Below are 5,974 nucleotides of genomic sequence, written 5' to 3'. Positions count from 1 at the left end.
CAACTGGCATCAGGCATCAACATGCTACTCAATAATGGGTTTGATGAAGCGTTTGACTAAGAATTAAAGCTGATAACTGATAACCACCTACTACTGACTTGCGGAGTGAGTGAGTGCCGAGTGCCTCTTTATGCGCGAAATTGACTAAACATACGTTTCACGAAAAAAAGAGTTACTATGTTTGCTTGTCTCTTGTCACCAAGATAAGAATCCGGACCAAGATTCGATAAATCTGTTTCTAAAAATAGATTATAATTCGTATATCTTGTTCATTCCTCAGTTCATCAACTTTCACACAATTTTATATTAGGTTTTCATTACTATAAAAATCCATATAATGCTCTAGAATTTTAGAGAAAATTTCGGAAAGATATATTGCCTCACTATTGAAATATATCGATGAAAACACTGGTACCCCTATTGTACTTTTTTCAGGCGGTCACCTTATTGACCAACGTGAAAATTTAGGCATAACTCTTCTTACTGTGGTGTTTAACAAATAACTTCAATACTATGATTTACAATTATATATCCTTGACGGTTGGGTTGACAACCTTAAACTAAAATCAGAAAAGTGAATGTGCTAGAGGTCAAATCAATAGGGGGACCGGATTTTGGTCTCCCTATTGGTAAAGTACTGTAAAATGAACTAATAGGGGTACCAAAAGTCTCCCTATCCGGTATTAATACATATATATATATATATATATATATATATATATATATATATATATATATATATATATATATATATATATATAATATATATATATATATCAGGGATGCCACCAGGCAAATTAAAAAAAGCCTGAAAACTTGCGCGGACGAGATACAAATCAACGTCAAGGGCTTTGTAGGGATTTGAAAAATATCAAATTTGGAATATTGTTTCAGTACTTATTATTGCAATTGAGAGCAAATAACACACAAAAGAAAGGAGAGTTAACAGTTTTCAAATTGATAAAATAAGGTGCTGAAAACAAAATATAGACAAATTAATATCAATAGATATCAGGGGTGAGAATGACTGGTCACATAAAAGGAGAAGATTTTTCATTGTGAAGATCATGACCCACCCATGCAACCATAACCTATAAATTTAAACTTCACTCAAATTCACTGAGATTCGATCCAAAAGTTGTCTCGCAGCAATTTCTTACACGACTCGGAGAATTTCAAAAGTTGAAAGTGTAATTACATTTGGTGGTTGTAGTAGGGATGATGATGTGGTGGTGGTTGTAGTAGTAGTGGTGGTAGGGATGATGTGGTAGTGATTATAGTAGTACTGGTCGTATGGATGATTGTGTGGTGGTGGTTGTAGTAGCTGTGGTAGGAATGATGATGTAGTGGTAGTTGTAGTAGTAGTGGTGGTAGGGATGATGTGGTGTTATTTGTAGTAGTAGTGGTGCTAGGGATGATGGTGTGGTGGTGGTTGTAGTAGTGGTAGTCGGGTTGATGATGTGGTTGTAGTTGTAGTAGTAGTGGTGGTAGGGATGATGGTGTGGTGGTGGTTGTAGTAGGAGTGGTGGTAGGGATGATGTGGTAGTGGTCGTAGGGATGATGATGTGGTGGTGATAGTAGTAGTATTAGTAGTAGTAGTATTAGTAGTAGTAGTAGTAGTAGTAGTAGTAGTAGTAGTAGTAGTAGTAGTAGTAGTAGTAGTAGTAGTAGTAGTAGTAGTAGCAGTAGTAGTAGTAGTAGTAGTAATAGTAATAGTAGTAGTAGTAGTAGTAATAGTAGTGGTCTTAGAGATGATGATGTGATGGTGGTTGTAGTAGAAGTGGTGGTATGAGATGATGATGTGGTGGTGGTTGTAGTAGTGGTGGTGGCAGGGATGATGTGGTGTTATTTGTAGTAGTAGTGTTGGTAGGGATGATGATGTGGTGGTAGTTGTAATAGTAGTGGTGGTAGAGATGATGTAGTGGTTTGGTGGAGTGTTTTTTTTTTTTCAGTGATAATAATAGCAATTTGTCAAAAAGGAGGAAAATGTCTCCGTCCATCGGTCAAACGCAAGCAAAGTGTAAAAATAAAAGGAACATAGTTTTGTATTGGTGTTATGTAATATATTACTATTACTAGTATAAATCCATTCTTATCATTAAACATAAATTTAGTTTTTGTAAAGATTTAATGGATGGTTGCGAGAAAGAGAGAGAGAGAGAGAGAGAGAGAGAGAGAGAGAGAGAGAGAGAGAGAGAGAGAGAGAGAGAGAGGAGAGAGAGAGAGAGAGAGATAGAGAGAGAGAGAGAGAGAGAGAGAGAGAGAGAGAGAGAGAGAGAGAGAGAGAGAGAGAGAGGAGAGAGAGAGAGAGAGAGAGATTTGTCCCTCCCCTTCCCCTTCAACCATCAACCTGCTAATTAAAGAACACCACTGGTCGTCTGTGTCAATTTTGACATCTGGTGCCATTCAGTCTGGCCCGACGTCATAAAAACGGGACCGTCACTAAAATTCACGAGACTATTGCACTGGTGTCAAAATATGACATAAAGCCCCCCATAGACGCCGACATCCGCTGGTAGCGGGACGGATGACCTATCGCTGTGACCCGATCCCTGCGTTTATCGCAGATGATTTTTGCCCACATACGGGGAGATATTTTTTTAGGCGATCGGCGATCGGGGGCGTGGCAGTATAAAAAAGTGGACAATTTTTTTCGGATTTTCGCTGTTTTCACGTCGGATTCGTGATCAGCGTCAAATTTACAATAGGTTTGATACTAAGAACTGTGTGTTTACTCCAAAAATTGGTGAAATTAGAAATAAATTTTAATTAATAGTGAGGCTACGATCCCAGTTACTGTCTGTTATTCTATCTTTCGTCTTGCGCACAATAGTGATTACTTCTCACTAAATGATATCAATTAGACTGTTGAAGGAACGAAATTGACATCATTCCACTCTTTGTTATTGTATTAAGGCAGTCATTTTGGTAATTAGTTCTCACTAAATTATATCAATCAGACTTTTAACGTTCAAGGTTACTTGTAGTTTTGTGTGACGGTACGTTATTTCCGACTGGTGGATGTTGTAAGCATTTTACCTAAACTCATAGCATCAATAACCGTCCAAGATATTCCCATCATATGTAGCAATAGCTATAAAGAGAGAGAGAGAGAGAGAGAGAGAGAGAGAGAGAGAGAGAGAGAGAGAGAGAGAGAGAGAGAGAGAGAAAAGAGAAAGAGAGAAAAATTTACTTGCGCTATATATACCGCTATATTCAATAAAGGTGCTCAAATCACTTTATAAGGGTCTTTGGCCAACATAAAAACATGTTAGACGAGACATGACTGTTAAGCGATATTGCAATTGTTTCCCGACAGAGACGACGCTGTAAACAGCGAGGTACTCATTTTAACAGTGAACAAGGTGAGAGAATGCGAGTAAAGAGCCTTTTCCAAGGACTCAATTATGCGCCACTCAGAGCGGGACTCGAATCCAGTACCGTCCAATCCAAAGGCGAGTGTCATTTCACAAGATCACATGCATAGCCGCACAAAAAAGTGATGAGAGAATAGATTCATATGTATTGAAGGAGGAGAGAGCGGATGGAGTGAGTAAAGTTCTTGGATATTTATAGAAGGAACCAAATTGACGTCACTCATCTCATTGTTATTGTTTTTAGACACCCATTTTTATGATTAGTTCTCATTAAAATATATCAGACTATAACGTTCAAGATTCCATGTAGATCTTTGGGCTGGAGTGATCTTTCTGGCTGGCGGACTTTGTGAGTATTTTAATTTAACACAGAGCATCAATAGAAGGAATGAATTGGACGTTAGTCAACCCGTTGTTATTGCTTTTAGACAGCATTTTATAATTAACTTATCACTAAGTTATATCAATCAGACAATGAACGTTCGCGTTTGCAGTTTTGTGTGTTAATATGTTATACCCCGATGGAGATGTCGTGAGTATTTTTCCAATACCCATAACATCCATACATTTGCAATCCGATTTAAGTTTAAAAGCAACGTAGACCACGGAAATTTTTCAATTTTGTGGACAATAAAGATTTGTTATTTATCGTCATTATTATTATTATTATTATTATTATTATTATTATTATTATTATTATTATTATTATTATTATTATTATTATTATTTATAAAACAAATCGACAGTGTTCCTGTGGCAGGTGAAACGGGTACTCCTCGGGACTACTCGCATTCGCACCCCCCCCCCCCCCCCCAACCACCACCGCCCCCCCCCACACGCACACAGCTCTTTTTTTTTTTTGGGGGGGGGGGGGGGGGGGGGGGCGGGTTGTTTGTAGAGTATAATTCAGGGTTACAATGCCATCATCACGTAGTCGAGGCTTTTTGGCATCTGCCAATCCCAAATGTCTGTGTCAAGGTCGACCGTCATGTCGCGTCAACGGGTGAGGAGGAAAAAAAAAAAAAAAGAACTGGCATATTATTATATCATTACATTGAAAATTATGAAAACTATTTTTTATTTTGTATGAAATCCTTTATAAATTTTACGATGATCAAGAACGAAACTTTTGCCATCTACCTCTTCCTGGCGCAACATTATAAAAATATTATTTTAAAAAAATAATAACACAGCATTTATTTGGCGCAATATCCACGTGCTCAAAGCGCTTTACAAGGGGTCCCAAGGCAACAGCAATATTAAACTTGAAAGACGAGACATGACGCCTGTCAGGCGATGTGACATTTTTTCCTAACAAATTCAACGAACGGCCATGTACTCATTTTACACCTGAGTACGGTGAGAAAATGTGAGTAAAGAGCATTTTCCAAGGACTCAACTCTACGCAACGCAGAGCAGGTCTCGAAACCTGAACCTTCCGATCTGGAAGCGAGAGTCATACCACAAAACAGGGAGGAGCACTGTTCTGTCGGCCACATAACCTCAATATTAATTAAATTTTATTTCTAATTTCATCAATTTTTGGAGTAAAAACATAGTTCTTGGTATCAAACCTATTGTAAATTCGACGCTGATCACGAATCTGACGTCAAAACAACGAAAATCCGAAAAAAATTGTCCAATTTTTTATACTGCCACGCCCCGATCCGATCGCCACGAAAAATATTAAGCAAAGCGGGCTTTGCGAGCGATGGACCGTACCTAGGTTTATCGCCAGGTATTTGGCCACACACATTGCGTTTTCACCCGGGTTTGCCTGATCGGGGTCTGGACCAGGATCATATCCGGGCGTGTATGGAGCCTTTAAGACATAATGGTGATTTTGTGGTTTTGAGGGAAACGTTTGACACGGCAAATTCAGCGGAAAAATTCTGAGAAATTCTCAAAATCACTGTTTATTTATCAATTTTTTTTTTTTAAATGAGGAATTGTGATGGGGATGGGCATAGATAAACTACCATTTAGGTGCCCAAATATTCGACCGGCGGTGACAGCCCAAATTATTCATCTGGCGAAAAAGTTCCGGCTCAAATCTCGATTTTTTTTCTTCTTCTTTATAAAAATTTTTTTTTTTTTTGAATAGTGACGACGGACAAAAACCGGAGGTTCCGGATTAAAACCGGCTGGTGGTAAAGAAAACGGATTTCCGGCTAAAACCGGAAAAGTGGCATCCCTGATATATATATATATATATATATATATATATATATATATATATATATATATATATATATATATAATATGTAAACAAAACATAATACAGTACAGAACAGAGATGATTTACAAGGAAAATAATATCATTTCCCAAAACTATCTATACATTAAACTGTTTCCCTCTCAGCAAAGGCATCCAGCCAGGGCCAGGATAAAACCACATACATATAATCTCATTCCAAGACAAAGACAGAAAGCAAGTTGGAAAACAGATATAGAGGGATAGAAGACACAGTAAGTACCTCCCTGTCCATTATGGGAGGTCAGGAACTTACCCAGTGGGTTTATTAAATTTGGGATGTAAATGAATTGTATTTTGACAATATGTGACCTCTTCTTGAGTGAAGAAAATTATCTTTCAG

Source organism: Berghia stephanieae, unplaced genomic scaffold (genome assembly GCF_034508935.2).
Source record: "Berghia stephanieae isolate SIO BIC M18660-M18661 unplaced genomic scaffold, UCSD_Bste_1.3 scaffold994, whole genome shotgun sequence".
NCBI classification, from domain to species: domain Eukaryota; kingdom Metazoa; phylum Mollusca; class Gastropoda; order Nudibranchia; family Aeolidiidae; genus Berghia; species Berghia stephanieae.
The sequence above is the reverse complement of the archived record's forward strand: the minus strand, read 5'-3'. Positions refer to the sequence as shown.